General features: G+C 38.9%; 1 protein-coding gene across 3 annotated transcripts in view; it reads left to right on the top strand.

Moving 5' to 3' along the window:
* The window catches only part of ZFHX4 (zinc finger homeobox 4), a 201,375-nt gene that overhangs the window by 38,229 nt on the left and 141,626 nt on the right, over positions 1 to 21,520 (top strand). The gene's annotated exons all lie outside the window — the stretch shown is intronic.

Genomic DNA, 21,520 nt, shown 5'->3' with positions numbered 1-21,520 from the left:
AAACTATTTAACATCAGTGTGTATAGTAAACACATGCACACACCATTTTATTGCCAAGAGTATTCAAATATAAACATTGTCCTTTTGTCTGCCCTTCTTTTTCAAGCCAATAATGATTTTCACAAACATGAAAGGGTGTGGTATAGATAAATATGTTAGTAGAATGGCAAATATATTTTTATCTTTACTGGAAAAAACTATGCAGATGTAATGGATATGTGGGAGTGATGAATACCATTTATTATACAACTTGTCATGACTTTTTCCAAACCCTAATTACTGGGTAACTTATTTTCTGCAGTATGTTTACTGGACTGGCTCGATTGTGTTGGTTCTTGTAGAAAATGTAACACATTCATATCCAAGATGAGTAACTTACTGACTTATTAAAAACTTTTGTCTAGAGGATATTAAAATTCAGAAGTATTGCAAAGCATTAGTCACTGTAACAAGGTATGAATGTGATTAGAAAATCCATTTTGCAAGTGTTACCTGTTGATTTATAATAGAAATTTGTGATAACTAAACCGTCAGGAATCAATGGCAGATTACTGTACCTACACTGTTTTTCTAATCGTCGTGAAAATTTATACGCATGGAATAGAGAAAAAATCAGTAGATCTCTAGGCAAGAAAGAATGTTTCACCCGATTTTGGCCAAGTTCAGATATTAGTTTTTGAATTAACACTTTGTATGCAGTGCCATGGTAGCCGTGCTGGTCCCAGGATATGAGAGAGATGTAGTGGGTGAGGTGATATCTTTTATTGGATCAACAGGAGGTTGTATTGCTATTACCTCGCCTGCTTTGCCTCTTTAATACCGTGTACCTAGGTAAAAAATATCAAACAAGCATTTTTAACATGATAGCTGTAATATTGGTGGTTTATACTGCTTACAAAATGAAGACAGTAGGTATGCATTAATAACACTAAGGGATCCATGTTGTCCTCCCATAACTGTACCAATTGTTATTAATTTAATTTCAAATGCACTTATAAATAACTATAGGGAAAATATTTCTGAACTTCTGAAGTTCCATTTTCAAAATTTCGAGACTGTGGCTAGCTCTTTTAAAAATGGAATTGGACTCTTATCACTTAGGTGCTTTCATTTTTAAAAAAAATTCTTTGGAATATGTGGAGTTTTGCAAGACACAAATTGAATCCAGTGCTCAAAACTGACCTCTGAAAATTAACAATCCACTCAAATGGACACTGTTTCCCTTCATCAGCTCAAAGGACCCTCCCTGGAGAATTCCTGGCCAAATAAATTTGGGTTTGCATCATGAAGTCTTAAAGATAAAGAAAAGGGAATGTGATTCAGATTCCAGACTTCCTCACTGCATATGCTTTGCAACCCCTCCACTCCTTTTTCAACTTTTGTTTTGCTGGGGCTGGTCTATACTAGACCTGAAAGTTGATCCTAGAGATGCAATTCGAGCTACAACAATTGCTTAGCTGGAATTGACTTACCTAGGATCCTCTCATCTGGCCATCCTCATTGAAGGAGTTCAGTGGGAAATACTCTCCCATTGATCTCCCTTACTCCTTGTAATAATGAGGAGTACAGGGGTCAATTGTTGAGCCCTGACAGTTTGAATTTGTGCATCCCTACTAGGTGCACAAAACCAAACCACAGAAGATGACCCTGACCAGGTCGATCTCCCAGGAAGTGTAGATGTATCTTTGGTCTGAGCAGTTCAGCTGATGTATGAGGAAAGTGTCAGTCTAAAGTAGCTCAGGCCTGAACTATTTAAGGTGAAATAGTATCACAATGCAGAGGGCATGCACCAGGCCTTAAACATTACCAGAGTCAGGGCCTTTTGCAGCACTTTTGCACTGGAGTGAATCCTCCATTAGAGTTGCAAGGAGTAACAAAAGCGTGCAGAGGGGTGAAATTCAGTGTTGCCAATTCTTGTGATTGCTTCATGGGTCTCCTCATATTCAGCATCTTTCTTGAAGTTGCAGTCCCTGGAGTCATGTGAGAAAGGCTATGTCTAGATTTGAGAGCACCATCAACAAGGTATGCAAATTGTGCAAAGATTTGCATATCTCTTTCTGATGGTTCTGCAGGGAGAGTCTCCCCCAACATTTGGCCCATCTACATAGGGCCAAACGTTGGGAAACCCCCCTTTGCTGAGACATCCCTTCTTCCTCGTGGAATGAGGATTACTGGGATGTTGTCCGAGGGCTCCTGGAATGGCAGACTGGAATGTAAACATAGCTGAAGTTAGAATTCTTGCCTTTGTTTTTAAAGGAGTTTCTATCTCCTCCTTCTTGATTACAGAGAAAAGCTTGGAAAACTTGAATCCTAGAGGCTCAAAAAGTAGAAGGTAAATAAAAAGAATACTTTTAAAAGAATAAAGAGAAACCTCTCGATTTTTAAGTCACTCTCATGACTTCTGGAGCCTGACTTACATATTTTTAAATGTATGGAGTTAGCAATATGGGTCAGGTCCCTAATTATCCAAACATTCTTGATTTCAAATTTTTTAAGTAGTGTGTAATGATCCTGATCCTACAGGTTTTGCATCTTCCCCAAATAACCATAAACTTCAACATGAGTGGTGAGTGTGTAATCGGGTCTTGGGTTGTAATTGTACAACTATTTCAAGTCTGCAAAGTTACCAGCTGGCAGAGCTGATAGTTCAGTCAGATCCAGGTCAAGCAGTTAATAAACAGTTGTAAGCAAGCAGTTTTAAACTTTTTCTGTCTTGGTACATCAGATAAACTTTTAGAGCACCTAAGGAAAAAAACCATGAATTTGTATGAATAATAGATATTTGCCTTGAGGTGAAGTTGAATATTCTTGAATAGTGTTTTATATTCAAGTAGCTTGTCTAACTCTTATAAAATTAGGATACTGTAAATATGGCTTAGTAATAAGAAACTTTAGCACTGGAACCATATGAGCATGGAACAAAAGCCTTATTATTTTGTTTCTTTGCTTCTTCAAGTGCCTTAATTTTTTTTTAATTTTAGTTACATATAATCTTTACTTAAATATTTTTTGTGAGTTTTATTTTTATAAATGTTACCATAACAGCTTGATTCTTCTCTCTGGGCTTTACTATTGATGGAATAAAAGTATGAATCTTTGTAACCATACCTTTTAAAGCTACCGGAGCAACAGAGCTTTTCTGCTGAAGTTGTGCAATTTTAGATAATTTTAAAATTAGATTCTAATTGTGACAAAATAAAACCTTTAGATGTTTTTCTAAGTTATTAACGTGCCTTCTTTCCACCAAAAAACCCTAAGCCCCTACTCCTAACCTCATGGTATTCAAGTGGTATTCTTAATGTGACTGCTAGGAACCTGAATAATGATAGTTTTACCTTGAATGAACTCACTCACTTTGGTCTAAATGAAGATCAAAAATACTTACGTTTGGAAAATTTGAAGCTTGGCATTAGAAATATTAAACCACAGAAGACTTGTGAATTCTCTGAAGTATGTATTAGGAGTGTTCAATAACTTTACAAGTAAATGGAAGAAAGCTGTAGAGCAACAAAATGCATTTTCATTCTGCAGGAATAAGATTTAAACTTGTGCAGATTGAGAAAGCTGTGGTAGCACAGTGATAATTGCTGGTGTAACATAACTGTATAATTATAACTGCTCTAAGGAAGCCATTTTGTATCCAGTAAGTTATCTTGTGATGCACTGCGTACATCATACTTGGCATACATAAAGTAGTTTTGAAGTAATTCTAATATGTAAGCAGTAAAATTTGGTATCCATTTTATTGGCTAATGAGGATAATAGTTAATTGAAATGTTAACTAGTGTAGTCTAGAGCTAGCCAGAGCATTTTGTAATTGCAGAAAGAAATGCTGAAAGTAGTCTTCCAAAATTCGGTCATTTAATGACAAGGTAATATCTTCAGGTGAAATGTATTTTATGGCATATTTACCTCCCGTTGTTTTACAAAATACACTTGTTTAGAGTTTAAGGGAACTTGACAAGCAGCAGTTAGCAGACAAATACTCAGCTGTGTGGAAACTGCTTTTCTCTTTATTGACAAAATATTGATTCGTAACACTATTAATACTATGATTGTCAGTTCAATTTGAATAGATCACTTTACCTCTCATGTTCTAAAACAGTAAGGGTATTACCCAAAAGAAGAGAGTGACCTAAATCCAGTTTAAGAAGGTTAAAGGTTAAAGGTTAGCTCTAAAGCATCATCTGCCTAGCTGCTTAACTTTAAACTGATCAATTTAATGAAAATCTGTTTTACAGATGGTGTTTTAATGTCTTTGGCAGGATTTAGGCAGCTTTAACATTAGACGTACGCTAGTAAAAATTATTTCTTTATTTGACCAGAACAACACCTTTTCTTTTATGTTTTAAGGTAGAAGGCATGTGGGATAAGGCATTTTGGCAAAGAACCCAGAAGCAGAAAGTGTTGATTATCTTTCCATATGGGCTCAAAAACAGAATACGTTTATGTCTATTGCTAATGATGACTGAGGAAACAAACAAAGATGTATTTATTTTCTAACCGTAAAGCTTTACTTTGAATCGTTTAAAAAAAAACATTCAGAACTGACTTTGACTGACTTGTCTTCACTGCTAACATAGCAATCTATTTTTTTTAACACAGGTAGAGTGAAGCAAATTGTCCCTTTTATTCCTTAACTATGTTTTGATAGATTTGCATAATTCTCCATTTATATTCGGAACAATGAAAGAAAGATATTTTAATTATACTACTTTTAATCATAATGAAATTAAGTTGACAGTTTTCAGTTGATAAGAGTGTCCCTTAATAAACTAGAGTTCAAAACCCAAACTGGTGGAAATCAATGCAGTTCCACTTATTCCATCTAAATACCTGGCCTCCTATAGTTTAGTTAGGATAATTAGTAGAGGTGGAAATGGTGTTAAGTATCTGTAATTCAGTAGGAATTTCTTACAAGCTAATGAAGAACTATTGTATGCTATCTGTGTTATGAGCTAAAATGACAAACCCGCTTGGAATACTTCTCAGCATTATGCACAATCTTTGCCTGCACATGATAGTTTTAAGAGGAGTGCCTTTCCTTTGGCCTCCAAACTTATTTTGAAAAGAGGCCCCCATGGGTCTTTGTTTTCCTAACAAATGAACATAATCAGATTTCTAAAGAATCCACTAAAAGGACAGAAGAACAAATGGGGCTTTTATTATATTTTACAGGATGGATTTATAGTCTATTCTTGGGTCACTTATGACCAAGAATTTTCATGGTCAGCTGAGTGGCCTTGCTAGCTGGCATCCTCTGCAGGAACTACAAATATCATGCAGCACCTGCTGTTCAGCTGGGGTGATACGTTTATGTTTTTTTTTTAAAGCAATATGTCCATTTTGCTTCTGGTTCAAGGTCAAAAGCTTACGTTTTCTAGCTTTCCTCTGCATCTGTCATCAGTGAAGCAGAATAGTCTGTCTGGATTCCATGATGCTCTTTGCATATTGGGATATTAAATCAGCCAGAGATATTGAATGCACTGCTTGTCTCTATCATGAGCAAGAAGGCAAATGGGATATAGTCCTTAGGTAACTTTTAGTGAAACAGTCCCCTAAGGAACGTTGCTTGGGTTTTCTCATTATTCTCGTTATGGATGAAAGCACCAGTCTTACGAATTAAAAACTGAGAGAGGTGGGGGTAGGGGGGGTTCTGAATGATGGGGAGGGTGCTTCCATGAGTCAAAATGGGCCAACCACCTTGATCACTCAGTTTGCTTTATTCTGTTTGGCATGAAATAACGATACTTTCATCACTTTGGAATTAACACAAAGTCACATTATTTTCATTTCAATAGACTTGCATCAACTTTGTAATTTAAAATCAAACATCCCAGATATGTGCCATTGCAATTATTGAACTGTCATTGTCCTGGTATGATGGTAAAAGAGGTCAGGAGATTGTGCAGCACTTATTTGCATAAAAATCATTGTGCAAAAGGAAATTGGAATGTCTGAACATCTGATGAGCCAAAACATGCTTTGCTTAATCTTATTCTGGTCATTTGTTTAGGTGAAGAAAACTCTTTTCAGATATAGACAAAACTTCATTCTTTTCTGTTTCTAAACACAAACCTCACTAGCGAAAATATTTCATTTTTTATATTAGTTTCAGATTTATGTTGAAATGCTGTGTGAAGTTTAATTCTTGTAGCCAGTTTTTAGTAACTGTAATTCAAGTTATTGTACACATGTACAAAGAAAAATAAACACTGACAAATATTTTGTGTAGTAGACTAATATATGTATGCACACCATCTGTACTTAATGGATAAATACATTGATTAAAATGTCCAAGTTGGTAATTAGAACCTAGTAATTTTAAATCACGTTTCCACTTGAAATTAATGAAAAAAGAAATGTAGCCCTATACACGAACCTGTTGTTTCTAATATAATATATAAAATTTTTCCATATGTGTACATGCGTTGTCTGGTTTTTCAGATGTGACTTTGATGTCCTTCAAAAATCACATCAGTACAGTGTTCAGTTGTCAGTAAAGACACAGAAATGATTGATTAGCGTAACCCCCTGCATGTCTTGCGATACTCAGACCATGTCCATGCTACCGGGTAAATCATCATTGCTGTGATTTGATGATGTGGTATCAGTGTAGCAGATGTGGTAGAAAACATGGGTACTGGATGGAAGTGCAATTTCCCATCCATTTCAGTATTCTACCTACCTGAGAAATGTAAGGAAAATTGGTAGGGGAGCATAGCCAGTCGATCCAGTGTGGTGTAGACACTAACTAGTAAGTGGATCTAGCCATGTCAACTTCGGCTATGTTAGTCACATCACTGAAATAGTATAACTTAGATCGATTGACTGTAGTACTATAGACTAACCCTCAGTCTGAGCATTGGTCTGCAAGGCTACTCCTTGACCATAACCTATACTAGGCTATTTAGGCATCACTTCCATTGTGAAGGTGGCTGCCCAGTGAAATATTGGCTACTCACCCTTCATTCAGAGCAGGAAATGTGGGCATATTAAAGATGGAAAAGGCAATGTAAAAGGAATCAATTCTACTTACTCTATGTGCAGGACATACAAAATGTCTACATAGCACCTGTTTTGCATGTCTGAGAACTATTTTGGAGATAGGTGTTTACTAGCAGATTTACCCAGCATTGCTTGCGTGCTTAACTCAATAAATGTACGTGTTTTATTTAAATTATTGTATTTTTCAAACATACAATGTTAGCCTTATGAAGTTAATCTTTATTTTGGATTTCTTAAAAAAGGATTGTTAAAATTTGTTATTTTAAAATTAATTTTAGTAAATGTTTTTAAATAGGAATTCTATCAAGTGTATTTTTCTTCTTCCCTATAAACTGTTATCATTCACCATATTTTAACAAAAAAGGGCTATAGTCAATTTGATTTCCAATAACATTTTCTTCTAGTTTTCAAACCTTAAGCATTGATTTAGCTGTGCCAGAACAGAGCATCGTGCAGGAGATGATGGGCATTGAGGAGAAGCCCATAGGTGACCTGAATGGTTATAAAATAATTATTCTGAATAGTACAGTAAGTATGTAAACTTCATCTAGGTTTTCCTTTAAAGTGTTAGAGCAAGTAGGTTACAATATTTGTTTCACTGTACTTGGAACAGGAGACTTCACACAGTGAAATAGCACAGAATGACCCAGTGGTGCAGTGGTAGGTTTTCATGCTAATATATAAAGAAAGCCTACGCTCAATAAGAACCCTGGGACCTTCCCTTTGTGGACTGCCAAGAACAAGCATGTCATGGAAATGACCTGCTTGGTCTCCAGAGGGATGGAGCCAGCCTTGCTGTTTTACAGCCCACAGATACATAAAGCCTCAGCTAACGTGGCCTCAGGGGAAGCTTCCTGTGCTACCGTCCCTGTGGGAGGTAAAGTATTAAGATAATCTTTAGCTTTTAGAGGCAGGGGGCATTGAAGGAGATGAAAATGGAGCAAAGGTAGTCCAGGAATGATGAAATGAGTGAATTCCCAAGCCTGGGGCATCCTGCCACAGCAACAGCAAAACCAAGCAAACAGAAAAATGTGTGCTCTTTTTTTAAAATAAATCAGGTGGAAGCAATGTTAGCAGTTCTAGTCTTGTGTTCTGAGTGTTTATCAATTGGCTCAAAAGTTCCTCTTGTTCCTTTGGATCCCTTGTTCCTCACATGTAATGACTTAGTCTGATGTGGATGCCCTTGCAACCTTCACAATCCCTTCAGTTTACTACTTCTGCTGTCTTTCCAATGGCTGGATTATCACAGGAGTGCCTTTAACCGGAATCCACAGGGGTGTGGCTGATATTATACCTTAGTGTTTGCTTTCTCTGCCTGTTGGCCAGCTCATTTCAGCAATGTCCCCTTCTTTTTTGCTGAAACAGATCTCTCATCATTTTGTGTTGGTCTTTTGTCTCATCAGTGGCTGTTCAGGGCTGTTTTGACACCCCTATGATAGGGTATTTTTGTGACCAAAAATGCTAAGGAAGGGTTTGAACCACAAGAAGCAGCCATGTTTAAAAGTCTCTTTTAGCTGTTTTCTCAACTGATTTCAGATTACTATTACTGTGGGGGCATACTGGGGTGAAGGTGTGCAGATAAATTCCTTGTATTCTTCCAAGGCAAATTGTCATTCATTGTCAGTAAATACAATGCTAGAATGACGTAGCTCCCAAAGTGGGCCTTCACTTTGCCAGTCTCCAACTCGCTTCTTGTGTCAGGCAGGGCATCAAACTACCAAAAATGCAAATAACAGAACACTGTAATTAACTACAAATGAAATAAGTCTGCTACCAATTTTCCCATGATGGGGTGGGCAGCTTATTGGATGAATCTCATTTTGCTGGGAGTTATCACACAACTGACAAGTGCAACATCCTTCTATCAAGGAGCAGAGTTCGTATTTGTTCCCGCCTAATAAATGCCCTCTCCAACCTAAAAAGCTGTCTAAAATAGCTGTCAGTGCCCAGGTGTGAGACATGTATTTTTGGATGACATCTGTTCATAATGATCGATGGGGGACAACAGCTGTCTGTGCTCTGAAATGTATTCTGTCCACTCAGTTTGTCTTTAATTTGAAAATATGGTTCTGCGTCTACCAGTATTTGGCTTTTTGTCTTTTGGCCACTTTACTAGTATCAGTCCCTTGCTATCTGTAGCTGGATGTCCTTTTTGATAACTTCTCTGATTTTCATCAGCTTTGCTGTTGAAAGTGGGAGACGGTGCAGCATGTTAATGAATTGAATGTTTTGATCCTCTTCCCCCACCTCACTGAGACCAGGTATATGTGGTCTGCTCAGGGTGTCAGCTAACATCAGTAATTCTCCTGGACAATAGCTGATCTGTCCCTTGTGTAGTAGTAGAAGTACATCAATATGTGCTACAGTCTCTTTGGAGCACTAGGAAGGAGCTTTGAGATGAATGTCTCTAGGGGTTTGTGGTCTGATTGATCTATTATCAGGTGGCTATAGATGTACTAATGGAATTGCTCCACTCCAAGTACCACAACTAGAAGCTCTTTTTGTATTTGTGTGTACTGTGTTCAGTTTCTGAAGGGGTTCTCCTTGCATAAGTGACTGGCTGCAAAGGAGTAACACTCCATCCTTTGTCCAGTGCATCACATTGGATCTTCAGAGGCTCTCCTAGCTGATTGTACTGCGGGATGGGGAGCATCCATTATAATTTGCTTCAGCATGTTAAATGTTTGCTGTTACAGGGCTGCCCAGTCCCACTCAACATACTGCCTCACGCTAGATTTTGGGATCTGTGTTCATTCTCTTTGCTGTGAGAAGATTTCCCGTATAAGTCACCTTGCTCTTTGTGTCAGATTTTTGCTGGGCTGAATTTCTGCTCTCACTGCCTCACTTTAGGGTAGCTTGTAATTTTCTGTCACAGTCTCATTCAGCTTCTGTATCATTGCTCCCTTTCACTTAGAATGAGGATATAATTTGGAATTATTTTTTCCTCAGGCAGGCTTTCCAGTGCTTGGTCAAATCTTTGGAACATCTCTGTGGCTAGCTTTTGTCTATCAGCATGTGCACACCTCTGCAGAGATCAAATGATATTGCAAAGGTTCTCAACAAGCTGGGCTCTTTTCCCAGAAAAAATGAAAAGATCTCACATGGTGATGTTCCTTGTTTCTTTCTTCTCCCAACAGCCTGAAATTGATACCCTGTCAGACCCAAGGGCACAGATGGGACATCATCATCACCATCTGATGTGCCTTCCCTCTTTTGTAAATGTCTGACTCTTTCAGAGAATTTCCTTTGCTCTTGCACAACTTGCTAGATTCTTGCATGGCTGCCTTGGTGCATGGCATTTCTCCTTTACCTCTTTGTCTCGCAGAGCAAATGCACTTCACTATTGATATGGCTACTTGCACTCCACTGTTGTCTCATTGCATGTGTTGTGCCTCTGGGGGCTTAAATCCTTTCTTTTGAAGTTTTTACTGCATGCCCATGTCTAGGTATCCTAAGTGCCACAGACTAGCCTGTCCCTAATTAAGGATGCTGTGAAGTTCCAAAATTGCATGCAATAGCCATTGTATGTAAGACTGTACACAGGGGCCTATTCCATCACATTTGGACTGGTCTCTAGTGAAGAATACTCCACAGTTTCTTTCTGCTTTGGGAAGAAATGGGGCTGCTGGGATTGCTGTGAGTTTGGAAGCAGTAGTGCACTTCAGCAGGGTGCAGATCTCTCTATCTTTTCCCCAATCAAGTAAAATAATTGCTTTGCTTTCCTGCTGTTGTCTTCCTCCTGCATGGTCAAGTGTGTGTACAGCTCGAACTTCTCCTACCAGCTCCATTTCTGGGCTAGGTTTGGATCTGCAAACTCCAACATGTCAGGAAATTTCACAGTGAGTTCCATAGCTCTCCGTCAGATTTTGCTGCCATCATCTCTCATGCACAAGGAGTGAAGCAGAATGGATGCTAAATTGAACAAGTGGAATTTTATGAAATGCAGTCCATATGACTGAGCTGCTTTTGCCCTTACTGCCCACGTTCCCTGTTCCACTGGTGTTTCCTCAATAACAGTCTCTCCACGGAATGTGGGCCATCTGAGTCCACCTGCGCTGATTGTGATACAGTTGTGTTGTTTGAGATTTTATTTTCTTGGAGTGAATTTGTCATTCTGAAGTAATTTTACTGGCTTTGCAAAGTCAGCTGTGCTTGAAACTAGTATCCAGAAGATTATGCTGAATCCTCCATAGATTTGTGAAGCAACTCATTTAACCTCTCTGTATTTCAGTGAACCTACCATATCTATCTTTGTATAACATTATGTTCTACAGGTGGAAAGCATGTTAACATCTTACATATTAGTACTATTTATTATTTTGGTGGTGGGAATGGTGGTGGAAGAAGTTCGCAGATGTGTTTAGTAATCTGGTAATGGAAAAAATTGAAATCTCACAGTGTGGTGTTCAAGCTCTTATCACAATGCCCTCAGCTCTTTGGCCTTGCAGAGAAAGCTTGAGCTTTTTTGCTGTCCCACAAGATTGTTGTCTGGCTTCTCAATGGGAATTAGATTACTCTCCCTTTCTGTCTTCTGGTCTACCAGTTACTCTAATAGCTCTGAACGGAAGACTCAATCTGTGGCTGGGGAGGTAGAGTGTAGCCTTGTGGGAAAGAGAGATGATGGACAAAATAAAGATGTGCAGTGGGAGTGTACCCCCCCCCACAAAAAAAAAGAACCAATGAAATTTTAGGCTCCATAAGGAATAGGATAGGAAAATAGTACTGTTATTATTATAATGCTTTCATATACATCACTAGCACATTCTTATCTGGAGTAGCCTATTGAGTTCTCATCACCCTTTCTGAGGAAGTATGTAGTACTACAGGTTGAACCTCTGTAATCTAGCACTCTCTCATCAGGCAATTTACATAGTCCAGCATCATTTTAGTTAGCCAGATGACCATTTATCCTGAGTGTGGTCAAGTTTCCTGTGTTCCCATAACATTTGTTTACAGCCACCAGCCCTGGCTCTCCATATTCTGTGCTGTTGTTTAACGCTGATTTACCCCTAAGTATCCTCTAAGAGTCCAGGAAGCAGTGGAAATGTTGGTAATGCTGCCAGACAATATTGATCTCCTGTGGTTGGCAAATTTTCTCATCTGGCAATAGTCAGGTCCCAAGGATGCTGGATGAGAGGGTTCAACCTCTAGTACAAGCAGAAATGGTTAATCAGAGTTATCAAAGGCATGCAAAAAATCCATAAGGAAGAAGATTGAAAAGATTGGGGCTGCATAAGATGAAGAGAAAAACTAGCAGGAATATAACAATATATACAAAATAAAAGTGTTGATAGTGGGAAGGGAAGCACCTGCAAGGGCTGAGTTAGGGATAGAGAGTTACTTCCTACTCCATTTGTTGTTCCTGAAGAGCCTTGTGGAAGTAGAGATAATGAATGCTACCACTTTCTCCCTGACTATAAATCTCATAATGTGGCTGTTGCTGAGATAAGGAAGATGAAGGGAGGGTCCTGAGATGCTCTAGCCCTAGAGAACTCTAGCTCATCGGACATTGTCCAAGAGTGGATTTGTGGGGATAAAGTCTCCTTGTATGGAGCCACTCACACCTCTTGTAGAATGAACTTGTCATACCCATGGCAGGTGATGAAGATGTAGTTGTGGGCTTCTTAAAGTGCCTGAGCACTGACTGAATTTAAAACCACATGTGTTTGTGTATCCATGCTACTGGTGGTGTGGCTGTTTCGTGCTGTCTTACTACACAGAGATGGGTATAACTTTACAAAAGTGGCAGGTACAGCTGCTATAGTAAAGGCATGTTTCCAATTCTCATCTTATTTCACTTTCTCAGTTTCTCATTAATTGTTCAAAAATATTCTTTTGGAGGTAAAATTTTCAGTGCTTGGTCTGACTCCAAAGGAGTCTCCTTGTTTTGAAGAAGCTGTTTGAGATATCTGAGCTTGGGAGAAGGGAGAAATGCTTCTCCACCTGCTCTGATCAGAAATCTAGTGCTCTAAGAGCTAAAGAAGAGCTAATTGGAAAAAAAAGCAAACTTAACCTGGTCTGTATATCCCTGTGAGACCTAAATAACAAGCCAGGTTTGGAGAAAATAGGTTATGATGATGGTAAACAGGCAGTTTCCAAAATATGCATTATCATTTTGATTCTCTTTGCTCCAAATACACTTTCAGATGATTTTTGTTATGGATGCCCTGGTGATCAATGTCCAGCACCACTGGCAATATCACTAAATCATGAAGTGCCTCAGATCAAACAGTAAGCTTTTCAGAAGGTCAGTTAAGAATGTTCCTGTCAGGGCAGTAGTCCATAATGCAGGAGGGAAAGCTGCCTAGAGGCAGCATCAAAGAACTAACAAGCTAGGTACATAGTAATTGTCATATGAAATCAAATTATTTTACTGATACTTCTAGCCCAGTATCCTGAAGCTAGATTGGTCAATACCAGATGCTTCTGAGGAAAGTGCAAGAAGCCCATCATGGACAATTGTGGAGTAACCTGTTTATAAGGGAAGCTTTTACCTATTCCCAATCAGTTTAAGTTGACTTGCTCCCTTACACACGTACACCACTATGACTTTTTAAAATCTGACCTTTAACTCTGGATGCTCTTATTTAGAGGAATGTCTATTTGTGAATGCCACAGACTCACAGTCTCAAAGATTTTGAGTGGTGATGAGTTTCACCGGTAAATTAAGAGTCATATAAACAAAATTTCCTTTGACCAGTTTTGAATCTGTTGCCTATCCACGTTACTACTTTCAGTGTTTTTTTATCATGAAGAAAGGAAGAACAATTGCTTCTCTTCCCACTATCTACACTATTCATTATTTTGTATATGTCATTGTAGTCCTTTTTTCTTTTTCTCTTCCATAAGTTATGCAGTGCCAATCTTTCCAATCTTCTTTCTTATGGAAGTTTTGGCATGTCTTTGATAACCTTGATCGCCCGCCTCTGAGGTGCTTGTACTTATATGAAATCGTTTCTGAAAAAGGGTGAAGAGAACTAAATATGCTACTCCATGTGAGTATGCTATTCATGTGTGTGAAAACCTTACAAAAATATCAGTAGTATTTTCCTATCCTAGATGTCATGTGTCCTAAAATTTCCTTGCCTTTTTTTTTAACTACAACTCCACAATGAGATGCATGGCTTCATTTTGTATTCCACTGCCCATCCTTCTTTCTGTCTGTACTGAAGACAGGGTCATCTTGAAGGGTTATGGTTTAGTTAGAACCCAATAATGAGCAGTAGTAATTCTAACTATTCTTTACACCATGTATTACCTTGCAGTTGTCAACAGTGAATTTAATTTGCTATTGTGCTTCTCTTGCAATTTCTTTCTGGTATTTCTGATTTGTTCCTTTATATGTTTTTGACTTATCCAAATAATTGTGTGTTCTGTAAAGCTGGGTTTACACTGCAGAGTTCTGTCGACAGAAGAGGCCTTCTGTCAACAAAATTAGACAGCATCTACATTACAAATGCGTTCTGTTGACAATCTAACCATACGAGGCATATCACCTCTATCAACGGATTCTGTCGACCAAAAGATAGCGTAGATGCTCCGGGTGGGGATGGGGTGGGGGAGCCCTTTGTAGACAGAGAGGGCTTCCAGTTCACTGGGCAGCCCTGTTTGCAGAGCTTCCAGTTGGCTGTTCTGTTGACAGAGGGCTGGTCAGTCTGTCTGCTTTCTGTCAACAGAGGGCATTGAGAGAGGGAGACTGTATTAGGTGTGGACGTGTTCTGTAGACAGAAGTTCTATCAGAAAATATCTCTCAGCAGTGACTTCGATTGACAGAACTCTGTAGTGTAGACACAGCTTGAGATGTCATCCTGGTCTTCAACTGTTTTTCAGAACTTTAGTCAATGTATCTCTAATACCATGCAATTTTAGTTTGCTCCACTAGTAAGCTTCTGTCTTGTTGAAAATGGGTTGTTTATTCTTATTCTCAACTACTTTCTGATCCACGACTATACTTCACCTTTTATTTTACACCTTCCTAATAGCCTCTTGTGAAGGACTTTGCAAAAGACTTTTTGAAAGTAAAGATAAATTTTCATCTTATGTTCCTTTAACCATTATTTTGCTGACGTGTAAAGAATTCTAGTAGATTAGAGATGTGTGATTTTCTTTAATGTAAGTAGTGCTGCTTTGTATTTACTACCATGATCAGCAATGTGTTTTTTATAATTCTGTGTTTAATTCTTGTTTCGTCCCATGTATTTGGTATTGAAGGAAGACATGCCAGATTTCCAATCTGTAATTTCCATAATTTCTTCTTTCCACTCCATCCTTCTTTTTCAATAAGCACACCATTTTGGTACAGCAGTAGATTTTAGTGAGACTGAGCTGTAATGAATATAGGCAGCTATTTCACTCTGAAGTTCCTTCAGAACTTTTGGGTGTCCTAATGACCTTTCACTTTTCAAAAAGTCAGTTTGTCCCCTAATGATCCAACAGTCTCATCAAATCTCTAGCAGGATTCCTGCTTCATGGTAGACTGAAAAAATTTCTTGTTACTTGTTCTTTATCTCTTTGGGTATTATTTTTCATATGTCTAAGCACTCTTAATTTCCATTTGGCATTTTACTGATGTAGTTCATTTTAATTTCTATTGTCCTCAATAGAGCTAGAAGTTTCATTTTCTGAAGACTACCTCCATAGCCAGAGTAACCTGTTGCCTCATGCCATTTATCTTACTATTTTTATTTTCTTGCATTATTCCTCCTTTGTGCTAAGAGATGGTCATGCCTTTTGTGAATCTGGTATGCTGAAATTCTATCACTTAAACAGGCACAATTTATAGTTTTTGATATTTTTAAAGGAACACTTTATTATAAAAGATTATACTATAATGAAATGATGAGTGAAAATTGAAGCATAAGTCTGTGAAGAATCCACAAAAATTAAGACCCCAATTTTGCGCTGAGATCTGCAAAATCATAGGGTTCTGCCTGTGTAGATCAGTTTGCATTATTATCAGGCCTTACTGTAAGTAAGATTGCTTGTACATTGTCAGTATGGCAACTCTGATTATTACTCAGTTCCATTAAAAATGTAGACTTGCAAACGGTAGTCTCTCTTGATGCATGCGTCCATATTTTTTTCATCATCGACTGAACTATTAACACAACTACTAGCAGTTGCATAACTTTTACCTGCTTAACTTTAGGGACACATATAAGTAGGCAGAAGCTACCCATCTGCAAATATTTGTATGAGAAAATCATTTTGCTGGTACTAAAAAGAGTAGATGCAATTTCTGCATGTACAAATTGCCCCTGCATAAAAGGCAGCAAGGCTGAGGCATGGTTAAAAACTCAGGCCATGCAGTGCACACTTTTAAAGAACTGTTTACCCAATTCACAATGAACCTTACTATGTTATTGATTATTATGAATGTGTATCATGAAATACAGATATGATGTCCAGTGCATCTGAGTAAACATGGTGGGATCAACATTAACTTAAGGAATTTTCTTACTCCACACTACTTGACACTTCAACCTCTCACATTAAGCTTTAGGAAAGACTAAAAACAATTTATGTCCATTGTAGCTCAGTTAATATTGTGGAGTAGTTTAAATTAAGGATAGACTAGTAACCACTGAAAAGTCGGAAAAATCCTGATTCTCATATGTGAGTACATACACTAAATCAATAGTACTTCTCACTGGTGCGTATGTGTGTGTTGTATCTGCTTATCAAATGTTCAACACTCACAGGCATGATGAATGATGGAGAAATATTGAAACTGATTTTCAGAAGTGCTGAGTACCCACAGCTCCCATTGTGTTTATCTGAAGTTGTATGTGCTCAGCATCACTCAGAATCAGGCTTTATGTGGTTTGTTGAAGGTCACTGAGTTCTTTGCAGCAACCACTGGACTCTTTAGTGACACAACACGGTTAATGGATATACTGTGTATATAAAACACACAACCGATCAGTCACTACTTTTCTGTCTATATGGATTCTTATACCATGTTCACCATTGTAGTATCTGAGTGCCTTCCAGTTGTCCACTGAACAGCATGACTGTCACATATTGTTTGTTCTCTCATGCTACTGAAATGTTGCTTTTGAACCCTGTAATGTAGCTTATCAGTCAGAATGAAAGAGTCCTGTGAATGGTTTTAGAAGTATGTATTTACTACCTAAGTCCTTGGCTGGTTTGCAAACAATAACTCTGAACATTTTTTTTTCATAAAATTAGCTATAGCTGTAAAATCTTTTCCAGATTTTTTCTTTCTTATTTTTCTTTAATAAATCAAGATCTGTAACTATTTTTTTTTCCATTCACCACTGTAGTTAAAGATTTATTATTACTTCTACAGGGTATTTTCAGCCAATTAGAACTTGTAGCAGTTTACTTGTGTTTGAAACTGTTCTTTTACTCACTGGATCAAACATGAAACCGAAGTTTTACACAAAGAATGTATTTGATCGTTCTTTTATCTGTATTCACTGAGGTCACAAAGCAGATTCGAAGGCTTGCTCGGCTCCCTTTGTTTCACTAAGGGAGAAAAAAGAATTGGTTACTTCTTGTAAGTCCCCTCCTAGAGAACAGAGTTCCAAATCAAACTGCTCTTCCCATAGCAGCAAGGGGTGTTTCAGAAGAGGGGCAAGGAAGGATAGTGATGACTGAAGCATGCTTAAATTCCTCCCTCTGGAATGAAATCCATCCATGGGAGCCCTGATTTAAGGTTCCATGAGAGGATTTTGGGCAGCGCCAATGTCACAGGGCTACAGTTTTAATGCAGATCCCAATATGCTGCACAAAAAGCCTGCGGCTGCTATTGCAAACCATGGGGTTCACTGCAGCCGTTCATTCTCCCCCTACTTGTAGGTAGGTTTTGCTGCTCCCACATCCACACTGCTTTGTGTTGGTGGAGAGGATTTTAGTCTGCGGTGGTTCCCACACTGTAGTTTACAAAGAACTGGTTGGTCACATGGAGCTGGGTTTTCTCCTTGTTTTTCCCCTGTAGCTAAATCACATTAAAAGAAACTGAACATAGATTAAAAGCTTGTCTAACATTACTTTTGCAGAGGGATTGTTTACCATCGTGCCACTGGGATGATATTCAGTTGCCAGTGACTTGATCATGGTCCATGAGATGATCTCTCCGTTCTGATATGGGCCACAGAACAATGCTTTAATTGATTTTTTTGTTAGTTTTCTGTCATTTAAGTTTGGGGTGTTTTTTAAATCATTCAATTCCTGTTAAATCAAGAACTTTGTTCCGTGCGTTGAAAAGAGAGAGGGATGAATCCATCCCTTGGTGGTAATGACACCGGTATGAATGACCTTGCACCAGGGATGGATTTGGCTGAGGGAGTTTTCCAAAATGACAGTTCTCAGCTCTTTCAATTGGCTGGAGCACGGGACTTCTGTGGTTTGACTACTGTGGTTTCTCATTACTGTGAGACATTATCCAGTTCTAAAAGCTCTGTTACTTGGGCAATTTCTTATTCAAATTGACGGTTACTGTTTCTGTTTTTCTCCCTGAGTCTATTTTTAGGGTTTTCCATTTGTTTCTGTTGCTCTAGTGAATAGTAACCGAGGGAGAGTCAAAAAGGAGAATGCAAAAAGTTTGTATGGGTTGAAATGGGCTGCAATGATGGGATTTTCCCCCATTATTGAAGCAGTTTTGTAACTTGAAATATTGTGTTTATTCTAAGTATCTCATTATATCGCTAAATAAGCCACAACATAGTGCTACCCATGTGATAAATTGTGAAACCATGCACTAAAATACATTTACCATGAACCTTTGATCACTTTATCTGCTGTTTGCCACTAATCTGTCTCCTCCTTGATTATGCTACACATCTGAGCATCTTTCAGATAGCTTGTCTTTTTTCTCACATTCACCCAAAAATAATCTAACAGAAGAATTTCCTCTTCCTCAAACGCAGAATATCACTCCAAAATTCCAAATCCTTCTCTCACTTTCAGAGCTTTGCCTTCTAGAACAGGGGTGGGCAATAATTTTTAATGGCCACTGCAAGAATTTAGGAAGTGGTCAAGGGCTGCATTCTTCCATGATATTCGGGATCTGGGATGGAGGTTCCATTCAGAAGAAAGCTTGGGGTAAGAAATTGGGGTGTGTGGGGGTGTGGGAGCTGGAAGGGAGTTTGGGTAAAGGGAAGGAGGTATTGACCTGGGGTAGGGGCTGGGATGGAGGCAGGGATACAGGGTCTGGGAGGGGATTGTGACCTGGAACAGGAGTAGAGGGAAGGGTGCAGGAATTTTAGTTCGTCTAGCTACCTTCCCATTCTCCAAGTTGAAAACTCACTTCTTTTGTTTGTCTGTCTTCTGTCCAATAACTATTTTTTCACTCTCTCTCCCCTTGTGTGTAAATTTATTTGTGGGTATGCATAAAACATATCAAGTATGCAAGTATTTATAATTACTTTATGATCTCATGTGGGATAAATATTTTATTGACAGATATTTGAAATGGGCCTGTTATTTATGAGTAGAAAGTCAGTTGTGCCAGCCATCCCAGAGGCAACCGTCATATGTTCTGAAAGGGCTGCATATTTTACATGGAAAGTATTTTAGAGAGTTTTAAAAATTGTATTGATACTATTATTCTCATGCAAAGCCAAGCCTCATTAATACCTAGGGAAAGGAAAATTATCACTAATACATTTTAGAAACCTCTAAAATTTTCCCTATACTAGCTTTTCCATATATAATAATGTTGCAGTTCTAAAGTATAACATATCAGAGCTTAAAGCAACTGTTGTGTATCCTGTTGGGAAGCTGCAATCTCCTATTTCCAGTACTATAAAAATCCTGTTTCCAGCTCTGCAGGATCACTAATGATCGCTGGTATGGGGCCCATCCTGGGAATAGGGCCAGTGTTATTGGAAAGGAAAGTTCTCTATTTGAGGGGGGGAGGGGAGGAAAGGAAACCATCTTTGGACGTTTGTTTTTAACAAAATAGAAAATAATGGCAGCTGTTTTAAGCTCTTTAGATTTGAGGTGTCAATAGCAGATGCCCTTGGAGACGCTTTTGGGACCTGATCCAAATGCAGTGCCTGTGGGAAAAACTCATTAATTAGAGTAGTAACAGAGAGGGAGCCGTGCTAGTCTATATACTATTGAAACAAAACGTGGTCAAGTAGCACTTTAAAGACTAGCAAAATACTTGATTACTGTTTTTGGTTCTCTATGCCTTAAATATTGAGTCTGTTCTGGTCTGGCTATGGTCTGAAGAAGTGGGTCTGTCCCACGAAAGCTCACCTAATAAATTATTTTGCTAGTCTTTAAAGTGCTACTTGACTGCTTTTTGTTTTAATTAGAGTAGGTTTTGGATCAGGCTCCTCATGGTCATAGAATGGGATGGCCAAAGGTTCCAAATAAATTATTTGTCACACACACAGATAGCGTTACAAGATTTGTAGTCTGTGCTGCCACAGCACGTGGGATGAGTTTCTGTGCAGTGCCCTGAAGAACTGACAGCCCAGGCATCAGAAGGGCCCTTCCCTGCTTGACCTGTGCTGAGTGCAGAAATGGCCCCCAGCATCCTTAGGTAGCCTGGGCTTAGAAGTAGTATTCCCATGAGCAGAATAAATGTTGTTATGGGCACCCAGGCATGTGCGGATACATTGCCCCAATAGAAATAAATGTTGCTGGCTTTGGGCAGCTGTGTGCATTTGGCTAATCAGCTGGGCAGCATCTGAGTTTTTCCTGGGCGGCAGCCGAAATGCTCAGCTCACAGGGAACACTGTTGGGGAGTCTGTCTAAATGATGGCAGGTCTTCCTGGCTGCCTGTGGAAAACGTTACTGAAAGTTGCTGCAGCACAATGTGCAGAAGCACTACACCTGATAATGGCCTTCTGTTTCTAGCCCCTTCTTGGCACAACCCCTTCATGGAGCTTGAAAGGGTCATCTGCAGACAGTCACTGACTATTTTCCTCAGCTCCTACACTGGAGTAATTCTCCATCACCCCAAACAGAGCAGCTAGAGCTCATTTACTGTATTCTAGCCTTGTTGTCCGGGGGTCACTGTGGGAGTGTGAATCCACTCCATGACACCTGACTCTAAGGCTGTGTCTATGCTACCACCATCCTTTGAAGGAAGGATGGTAATTAGAGTGTTGGGAGTTTACTAATGAAGTGCTGCCCTGCAGCACACCCACTGGTACTACAAAGTGCGGAGGCAGCTTCAAAGTCCCCTTACTCCTCAAAATTTTACTCCAGTGTTCAAAACTTTGAAGTTGCCGGTTGGGGTGGGGGGGAATCTGCTTAATGAAGTGCTGCCTACACACAGCAGCACTTGATTAGTAAACTCCCAACACCCAGATTACCATCCTCCCTTTGAAGGAAGGTGGTGGTATAGACAAGCCCTAAGAGTATCCCATGTATTTTCAAAATGAGCAGTGAAGTCCTGGCCCTGTTGAAATCAATGTCAAAACTCTCAATAAGTTCAAGGGGACCAGGATTGTAACTGAGATGTTTAAAATCTTGGCTACAATATGTGCATCACACACACATACACACTATACTTATATAACCAGTATAT

The sequence above is a fragment of the Carettochelys insculpta genome, chromosome 2 (genome assembly GCF_033958435.1).
Source record: "Carettochelys insculpta isolate YL-2023 chromosome 2, ASM3395843v1, whole genome shotgun sequence".
Lineage (NCBI taxonomy): Eukaryota > Metazoa > Chordata > Testudines > Carettochelyidae > Carettochelys > Carettochelys insculpta.
This window is presented reverse-complemented; position numbering and strand designations above follow the sequence as displayed.